The following is a 10,379-nucleotide window of genomic DNA, read 5'->3' as shown; positions in this document are numbered from 1 at the left end:
GATAAGTGTGAAGGACTCGTCTCAAGCTGCCTCCACACCATGTAACCAGCCGGCAGAGAGGGGGACGGGAGGCCAAGAGGGTGATGCAGAAACTCCTGGACCGTCGAGGGCTGCTATGTCATCTACCAGCGCCCCGGCAGCTCGGGAGGACTCTCTGCCCCTTGAGGTCAGACTGGATCCGCTCTCTGAGTTGCACTTTCAGTTTAAAGCGATGCCAGCTTTGTTCAAGAGAGAACAATGGAATGACGACTCTCTGAAACATGCAAAGAATGCAGTGGTTCTCGTCAATGGCCAACGCATGCATCAGCCCATGCCACAGGGACCTCGCTTCGTTATTGAAAATGACCTATTATATTGGGTCGCAGAGCATGAGGGGAAGGACCGGAAGCTGCTGCTAATCCTGCAAACCTACCGGCGGCAGGTCTGTGAGTTACCACACTCCCACCTTCTTGGGGGCCATCTTGGCTTCGAAAAAACACTAGAGTGAATCAAGCTCCGGTTTTTCTGGTCGGGGATTAATGAAGAGGTTCGCCGTTTTTGCATTTCCTGTCCGGAGTGCCAACTGACGCAAATTCCCAGGAGGGACCGCGCTCCTCTGGTCCCCCTTCCCCGATTGATGTCCCTTTTCACCGGATTGGGGTCGACATAGTAGGACCCTTGGAACCCTCAGCCCGAGGACATAAATATATACTTGTCCTTGTGGATTATGTGACCCGATACCCAGAGGCTGTTCACTTGCACTCGGCTACTTCCAAAACAATCGCACGGGAACCAGTAGGAGTCTTTGCGCAGATGCTTCATAAGGTGGTCATCGAGGATGGGAGGAATTGGGATCAACTCCTCCCCCTCATCCTCTTTGCCTACCAGGAAGTACCCCAAGCCTCTACGGGCTTCCCACCATTTGGGTTGTTATATGGGCGACAGCTCCGGCGTATATTAGATATCTTAAAAGAGAGATGGGAAGGAGAGGCTCTTCTCTCGACAAATATTCTGGAATATATCGCCCAGTTACACGATAGATTTGATACAATTAGACCCATTCTAAAGAGTCATATGGAGGAGGCACAAGCAGTACAGGCCCGCCTTTATGACCATGGCATGACTCTCTGGGAGTTCCATCCAGGGGATCGCATCATGGTATTGGTGCCCACCTCTCACTCTAAATTGCTCGCCCATTGGCTGGGCCCTTATGAAATTAAGGAGAGGAAGGGAGTGGACTATTTGGTGAAACAACCCAATCGTCGACCAAGCGAGCGGGTGTATCATGTAAACCTGCTGAAACCATGGAAGGACAGGGACCCCGATCCCTCCTCCAGTCAGCCCCGCTCACTCTTTGCTCAAACAGATTCCCTTAATTTCGGCGAGCAATTATATTCCAGGAAGAGGCAGGAGCTGGAAGCAGTTATCCGCTCCGTCCCAGAGGTGGTGAGTGAACAACCTGGCCCGACCTCTCTGGTTGCACATGACATATTGATTGACCAGGGGGTGATCATCCGAGAGCGGCCCTATAGAATCCCGGAGACAAAGAAAGCTGAGGTGGAACTGGAAATCAAGTGAATGCTGGAACTAGGAGTGATTGAGGAGAGTTTTAGTCTCTGGTTCAGTCCCATCATCTTGATTGCTAAGCCCGACGGCAGTTGGAGGTTTTGCAATGACTTCCGTTGGCTTAATCAGGTTTCCCAGTTTGATGCTTATCCCATGCCTCGCATGGATGACCTCTTCGAGAGGTTGGGACCAGCGAAGTTCCTGACCACACTTGACATGACGAAGGGGTACTGGTAGGTTCCTTTAACAGAGTCCGTGAAGGCAAAAACCATGTTTAGCACTCCTAGCGGGCACTGGCAGTATCGTGTCCTTCCATTTGGGTTACACGAGGCGCCTGCAACTTTCCAGCGTCTGGTGGACAAAGTGCTCTGACCCCATAACTCGTATTGTGCTGCCCACCTGGATGACATCGTCATCTATTCCAGATCATGGAAGACGCATATACAGCAGGTCACAGCGGTATTGCGGACACTAGGAGAGGCCGGGCTTCGAATCAATCCCAAGAAATGTTTCTTCGGGTTGAGGGAAGCTAAGTACTTGGGCTACGTGGTGGGCCGGGGTACTGTGAGGCCACAGTGTTCCAAATTAAATGCCATACTGACATGGCCCCCTCCGCGAACCAAGCGGCAGGTCCGATCATTTCTCGGTTTAGCCGGGTACTACCGCCGGTTTGTGCCTCTCTTCTACGAGAGAGCAGCGCCCTTGACCGACTTGACGAAGAAAAGAGCTCCCCACCTAATGGTATGGTCTGACAAGGCAGAAACTACATTCGGTGACTTGAAAAAGGCTCTAACTTCAGCACCTATATTAACAGCCCCTAACTTTTCTCTTCCATTTGTCCTCCAGACGGACACTTCAGACACAGGCTTGGGAGCCGTGTTGAGCCAAAGCGTCAACAGTGTTGAACACCCCGTAATGTACCTAAGCCGGAAACTGTTGGACCAGGAGATCAGGTATGCAGTGGTGGAGAAGGAAGCCCTGGTGATTAAGTGGGCGATTATGCAGCTGCGGTACTACCTCTTGGGTCGGGTGTTCACTCTGATGACAGACCATGCACCCCTAAAGTGGATGGCCCTTCACAAGGAGTCGAATCCGTGAGTCACCAGGTTTCTTGATCTGCAGCTGTTATGGTGTATAAAATCTGTACATTTTGGTTTAATTTTCCATTATATTTTGGTCAAGATAAAACCACAGATGAACTAAATTAAAGACAAATCAAAGCAGGTTTTCTTACACCTCACTTTTAAAACAGCTGTTTCCAACATTGAAAGGAAGACATTCTGATGGCTCAATTATTTTACAGCCTGGGAAAGGATGCTGAGCTGATACCTCAGGCTATCGATTACTTTATGGATGGACGTCTGGGACAACAATTGGGTTTATGGCCTGGGAAAGGGAAGCTGAGGCAATATCAAAGAACTTCAAGAGTTTGAGCAAAATTCATCAATCACATTGACAGCCAGCCAATCAGGTGCATGTGTTGTGAAACCAAGGCATGACATTTCATAATAAATATGCCTTGGTTTGAAAGAGGGAGGGGAGCAGAAAGAAGGAGAAGAAGAAAGAGAAGAAGGAGAAGAAGAGGAACAGACGAAGATGGCACTGGTCGTCAGAAAGGCATCATGAACATCAATTGCTAAATCAAACGCCTCCCTGGAACATTCATCCTTGTCATCTGTAACTTTTTCGTAAGCTTTTCCTAAAGACTATATATATATTCAGACTTTTCTATCAGTACCTATTTTCTATTATTCTTTGTTCCAGTGGTATTATTATTATTCTTGTAATAAATACCACGCTGCTTTTAACTTTCTATGCTTTGTCTTAATGTCTAGAGTGATTGAATTAAAAAGTTAGATTTCTTTGAGGACCTGGTGACAGCCAGATTTTTTGCCATTATTTCTATGCTGCAAGGTTTATAAGGCTGAGAGTGAGGGCGCCACTCAATAGAAGGGACAGTACGATAAAAGAAGGTATTCTTGGCTGATAAATGGCCTACAGTCAAGAGTGCTGTGTCTTTGTATGTTAAAATGTATTCTTGTAGACCAAAAGTAATATTTAGGTCTGAGATATCACTAAAACATCATATGTTGTTCATGCCGATAATAAGTAAGTCTCTTGAAGTGCTGAATGACAGGCTGATGTGTGGTTTAAAGTGCTAAGGGTTAATCAGCGTGTGTGTGTCATTCGTGGGGCACTGTTGTGGTTAGGGTCTGTGTGTGTGTTTATCTATGTGTGTGTGTGTTCATTTTAAAGTGCAACAGTAGACCAACCCGATAACGAACTTGACGAGAACATTTACCCTTGAGGAAACAGGTAAAGGGTAAGTAGAGGGAAATACTACAATAATACAGCAGCAATACAAGTTTTCGCTCGTTCAACGGCAGGGGTCTCTTCATGCCAATGCTGATGCCCTCTCCCAGGCTCATGACCTCTCGGTGTAGACCGCCCGACCCAACGAGTCTGGGCTGAGGGGGGAGTCTTGTCACACATGTGTGAATAGGAGGCAGCTGAAGGGCTTGGAGAAGAATGGTAATACATCTGCCCAGTGGGTGGCAGGGTGCACTAACGCTCTTTCTAAGTTCCCTGCAGACCTTTCCCAGGAAATCCCACCAGGAGCCACTGCCTCGACTCGGGACACGCCACTTCCGGCCCCGGCCCAAGGACGACATCACTTCTGGTCCCAGGCCCAAGGACAACATCACTTCTGGTCCCGGCCCAGAGGACGGCATCACTTACCCCAGACTTCCTATAAAGCCTCACTCCTATCCCCTGGAATTCAGTTCTGCTTTGGACTCTGTCTTGTAAACTTGACTCAAACCTTCACATTTACTTTTTGCAGCCAGGATAGGTGGCTGCCCCAAACCTTGCCATGTCTCATGTTTCTTCATATCACAATATATATATATATATATATATATATATATATATATATATATATATATATATATACAGTATATATATATATATATATATATATATATATATATAATGAGGTACTGAGGTGGGGTTAGGAGGGTGTTGATAGTAAAGTTTTATTTATTATGAGGATGTTCTTCTTAAGTTTGCATATGCTGGGTTCATGTCCAAATGTCTGTTAATGGCGTTTATGTTTGATAGCCAAGATTCAGCCAGCTCTCTGGCACTTTTAGTACTGGCCTTAAATCTTACTTGTACATTGTCCCAGTTAAATGTGTGTCCGGTTGAATTTGTGTGCGTATAAATCAGTGATCGTGAGTCCTTCCTTCTGACGGCATTTTGATGCTCCTGTTTACGTGTTGCAATTCTTTTTGACGTTTGTCCTATGTACTGTATACCGCTGGGCAAGAACTGCATGCATGCTGTTGCCAATTTCTTGTTTTTGGCATTAAAAAGGACAGTTGCGCAGATGGTTCGTAGGTTTGTGTGCTATTCTGATGCCTGATTTGGACAGAATACATGCTGCTCCTTCTGACACTCCGTGATAATAAGGAAGTGTGTGTCAGGTGGGATGGGGGGTCAGATTGGAGTCAACTGTTTGCTGGGTTCTCTGGCATCTCCTGTGTAGGCATTGTTTAATGAATGTCTTTGGGTAGCCGTTTGAAGTGAAAAGATGGAAAAGATAGCATCTTTCGTTCATTTTTGTCTCCTTCCTATGACAATGGGGGTGAATTCTTCTGAATAATGTCTTAATACAGCTCAGTTTATGAGATGCTGGGTGATTGCTGGCGAAGTGTAATATCTTGTCTGAATCACATTTCTTACGGTAGACACTTGTAATCAGGGTGGAGTTCAAAATTACTGACCTTTATTTTGTTGCAGTATACAGGGCTAAACACCCCAAACCTTTATGCTTGTTTTATTACAGTGGTGTAGCTGGCAGGATAGAGCCTGAAGAAATATCGGAAGGGCAGGACCTTAACTCAGTCCTTACTACTTTGGCAAATGAGCTCCAGGCTGTCAAAATGGACCAGGCAGTCACAAACACAGAGCTCGAAACCAAGAGATGGCTGGTGGCGGCGGAACAGGTAAAGCTGGAGCCTGCATGGCCTCCACCACCTCCTATCGTCCCTCTCTCAGAAGCAGATGACATCAAGTCGTACTTGTCCATCTTCGAGAGAATGGCGAAGCGTTCTCATCTTTCTCATCTCATCGTTCTCATCTTGCCACCGTATCTGAAGGGCCTGGCGTAGTGGGCCTATCACAATCTCCCAGAGGAGGAAGCCACCCAATATGATCTCCTGAAGGCCGAAATATTCAAGCGATACAGCGTGACCGCTGGCCAGCAGGTGAGGGTATGGTGGCAGTGGAAATTTGACCCCGACCGCCCGGCTAGAGCCCAGGCATTCGAGTTCTGGGGCAAGCTTGGGCACTGGCTACGGCCAGGTATCAACCAGGCTTGCCAGGTGGTCGAACAGGTAGCCTGCAAGGGGTTAGTCTACGCTATGCCGGACTACCTCGCCCAGAAGATCAGGAGACATCTGTTTAACGATATGAACAGTCTTCTGGAGGTCCTAGAGTGCCAACTGGCAGTGACCCAACTCAGGGGGTCTGAGAAGCCGGCTCACAGGGTCCGACAGGTGAGCCCACCTGTTGCGTCGCGGAGGCTCTGGCTAAACCGAGAGACAGGGTGCCTGTCCCGCCGTGCTGTTTCAAGTGCGGCGAGGTGGGGCATATGCTTCCCACCTGTCCCTTCAACATCGAGCTGAGAGATACTATGCTCTGTCGAATCCTCTGGCGGTCACCAATACGGGAGTGGTGTTGTTAAATGGGCATTCGGTTGTGGCATTGCTTGACTCCGGGAGTAACATTACCATTGTTGCTCGCCGTTATGTTCTACCGCGACAGTGGGTGGCTCAAAGAATGAGAGTAACTTGTGTGCATAGGGAGACCAGGTCTTACAGGTCCGCAAAGTGTTTCATAACCTGGGAGGGGAGTCCAAAACCACTGCTCGTTGCTGTGCTGCCCGAGCCTCCCTTTTTGGTTATACTGGGACAAGACAAGGAAAGTACTTACTTACAAGGAAAGTAAATGCGCTAGAACTGCCACCACTCCTACACCTAAGTTGGGTCTGATTGTGGAGGGTCAAGGGGCCCTCCCAGCTGCCCTCCCAAGATGTGCTCCTCTGCAACTAATGATGACGTGGACGCTCAGGGGGTGCTCTCTTTGACAACGGACCTCGACCCGAAAGTACAACCGGGTGGGGTTCCAGGTCAGACGGGCGCTATCCCGGACCTGACACAGGACCAGCTCTCTGGCATAGACTATCAATTTCAATCTACGCCGGCGTCATTTAAAAGAGAACAGTGGAATGATGATTCCCTGAAGTTTGCCCGGAATGCCATTGTGTCCGTAGACAGCAGATCGTCAGATTCCACACCACCGGGATCCTACTTTGTTTTGGAGAATGAACTGTTATATCGAGTTGCGGAACACAAAGGTGAGGTGCAGAAGTTGTTGTTAGTGCTGCGGACCTACTGGCGGGAGGTATGCAAACTAGCTCATGCACGCCTCTTAGGTGCCCATCTTGGGGCTGAGAAAACATTGGAGAGAGTAAAACTCTGTTTCTATTGGCCCGGGATCAATGAGGAGGTCCGACGTTTCTGTCAGTTGTGCCCAGTCTGTCAGTTATGTCAGATACCCAGGAGGGGCCGCGCTCCTCTAGTCCCGATTCCCCTTATAGATGTGCCCTTTGAGAGGATCGGTGTCGATCTGGTAGGACCCCTAGAACCTTCGGTGCGAGGCCATAAATACATATTGGTTATGGTTGATTAAGCACCTCGATATCCAGAAGCGGTTCCCCTGCGAGCTGCTAATACAAAGAACATCGGACGGGAATTAGTAGGGCTTTTTTCCCGAGAGGGCATACTTAAAGAAGTCCTTACGGAAAAAGGTACGCCCTTTACATCAGATACGTTCAGGGAAGTTGCCAAGTTACTCTGTATTAAGCATCTGAAAACGTCTGTCTGTCATCCCCAGACGGATGGGCTGGTGGAAAGGTTTAACCAGACCATCAAACAGATGCTCCGCAAGGTAGTCAGCGCGGACGGTAGGAACTGGGATCAACTGTTACCCCTAGTGCTTTTTGCTTACTGGGAGGTGCCACAAGCCTTCACTGGGTTTTCCCCTTTTGAGCTTCTGTATGGGCGCCAACCCCGGGGCATTTTGGACGTGCTAAAAGAAGGTTGGGAAGGGGAGGCACTTCACTCCACCAGCATCTTAGAGTATATCATGCAGTTACGCGATAGATTAGAAGAAATTCGGCCCCTGCTTAAAGAACACATGTCCAGGGCTCAAGCAGTGCAGGCCCGGAATTTTAACAGAAACTCCTCCCTGCGCGAATTTCCGCCAGGAGATCGCGTAATGGTGCTTGTGCCCACTTTCCACTCAAAATTGCTGGCCCATTGGCAAGGCCCATATGAGCTTAAAGAGAGAAAAGGGCTCATTGACTATTTGGTGAGCCTACCAAACTGTCGACTGAACGAGAGGGTATATCACATTAACTTATTGAAGCCGTGGAAGGACAGGGAAGAACGCCCTCTTACCGGCCCCACCCTCTCCCTTTTCTCAGAAACAGCTAAACTTAACCTCGGCCACAATTTGACTTCCCACCAGCAACGGGAGCTCAAAAGTGTGATCCTGTCTGTCCCGGAGGTGGTCAGTGAAGCACCAGGCCGGACCTCGCTGATTCAGCACAACGTCGTGATGGACCCGGGGGTGGTCGTCAGGGAATGGCCCTATTGTCTCCCAGAGGCGAAACGTGATGAGGTGGAGCAAGAGGTTCAACGGATGTTGGACATGGACATCATCAAGGAAAGCCATAGCCCCTGGTCAAGTCCTATCATCCTTGCATCTAAACCAGATGGGTCGAGGAGATTCTGTAACGACTTTAGACGTCCTAATCAGGTCTCCAAATTTGATGCTTATACCATGCCCCAAGTGGACGAGCTCCTCGAGTGGCTGGGGATGGCCCGTTACTTGACTACTCTTCGACATGACGAAGGGATACTGGCAAATTCCCTTAACGGCATCCGCAGGAGAAAAAAAACGGCATTTAGCACCCCTAGTGGACATTGGCAGTACAAGGTCGTTCCATTTGGGCTGCACGGGGCACCAGCAACATTCCAGCGTCTGGTAGACAGAATGCTATGGCCCCACCAGTCCTATTGTGTCGCCTACCTCAATGACGTGGTCATCTTTTCCGGCACCTGGGAGGAACATGTACTGCAGGTTTATGCTGTCCTCCTGATGCTAGCGAAGGCCGGGCTGCATATCAATCCCTGGAAGTGTTACTTTGGGATGAACAAGGCCAAATATTTCGGCTACCTGGTAGGAAGGGGATTGGTGAAACCACAGTGTTCCAAAATAAAAGACATCCTGGAATGGCCCCGTCCGATGGTCAAGAAGCAAGTGCAAGCCTTCTTAGGACTAGCGAGTTACTACTGCCGGTTTGTACCTTGGTTTTCTGAGAGGGCCGCCCCCTTGACAGCTTTGACAAAGAAAAGGGCACCTTTGCATGTGGTGTGTAACGATTTGTGGAACGGGCATTCAGTGACTTAAAAATGGCCTTTACAACGGCACCTGTTTAGATAACTCCTAATTTTTCTCTTCCATTTCTCCTCCAGACCAATGCTTCAGACACAGGTCTAGGTGCTGTGCTGAGCCAAAGCATTGACGGTGTCGAGCACCCTGTAATTTACCTGAGCCGGAAACTGTTGGACCAGGAGACAAGGTATGCAGTGGTGGAATGGGAAGCCTTGCCATCAAGTGGGCGGTAACTCACCTGTGGTACTACCTGCTAGGCCGAGAGTTCACCCTCCAGTGGATGGCCCTGCACAGGGACTCGAACCCTCAGGTCACTAGGTGGTTTTTGGACTTGCAGCCGTACAAGTTCACTGTCACTTATTGCCGAGTCAACCTTCAACCCAACGTTGACACTCTCTCATGGTTTCACGACCTCTTGGTTTGGGCCACCCGACCCGATGGGTCTGGGCTGAAGGGGGGTGTCATGTCACGCACAAGCGCATGGGGAGCAGCTGAAGGACCCGACGCACACTGCAACAAGTCGAGCCAGGGGACGATGGCGGCATACTAACCTCTCTCTTCTTATTTCCTTAGAAAGAACGAAGCACTGCCGCCATAATATCGCCCGGACGACTAAAAGAGCCACAGCACTTTTGGGTCCCTTTCTTCCCTCTGGTCCCCATTTGATGATGTCAACCTCCTATCCATCATCACGCTTTCCCCAGCATCTCACTGTTTAATTTCTGGTCTGACCCTATACGTTGTCCGTCCACCCATCCTTATCTGTCTGATGATTTTGTTGAAAATTACTGACCTTTATTTTTTTGCAGTATACGGGGCTAAACACCCCAAACCTTTATGCTTGTCCTTATTTTATTACAATATATACATACAACATATATACATACGTATATACATACAGGATGTAGTAAGGCAGCTGTTGCTGAAGGGAGGTGGACAGAGAGAGAGAAGGGAAGAAATGAAGGAAGGAAGAAGATTTTGTTTGTAATTGCTTGTACAATCTTGTGGAGAAAACCTTTGTGAGGTATTTTGTAATAAAACCTCTGTTTTGAACCCATGACTTGTGTTGGTTGTTTCTAGGGTTTGGAGCTTGGTGGCACCCCCTATGTGTCAGAAGTATTAGCTTGTCCACTAATATAAAAGAATCTCAGAGGTTAAAGTACCTTTTGCGAACACATTTACACGGACAGATGTAGGAAAGAAAAGCAAGATAAGAAAGGAACAAAAAGATTCACTTTTTAATTGTAGGCAGAAAACTTACTAAGCATTTCATACATTTTTGTCTATAACACATTGTCTATGTTTTTGTT

General features: G+C 48.3%; 1 protein-coding gene across 1 annotated transcript in view; it reads right to left on the bottom strand.

The window, feature by feature from the left end:
- LOC114644562 (uncharacterized) overlaps nt 1-10,379 on the bottom strand; it is a 337,895-nt gene that overhangs the window by 294,046 nt on the left and 33,470 nt on the right. The gene's annotated exons all lie outside the window — the stretch shown is intronic.

This window comes from Erpetoichthys calabaricus, chromosome 12 (genome assembly GCF_900747795.2).
Source record: "Erpetoichthys calabaricus chromosome 12, fErpCal1.3, whole genome shotgun sequence".
NCBI classification, from domain to species: Eukaryota; Metazoa; Chordata; class Cladistia; order Polypteriformes; family Polypteridae; genus Erpetoichthys; species Erpetoichthys calabaricus.
The sequence above is the reverse complement of the archived record's forward strand: the minus strand, read 5'-3'. Positions and strand labels throughout refer to the sequence as shown.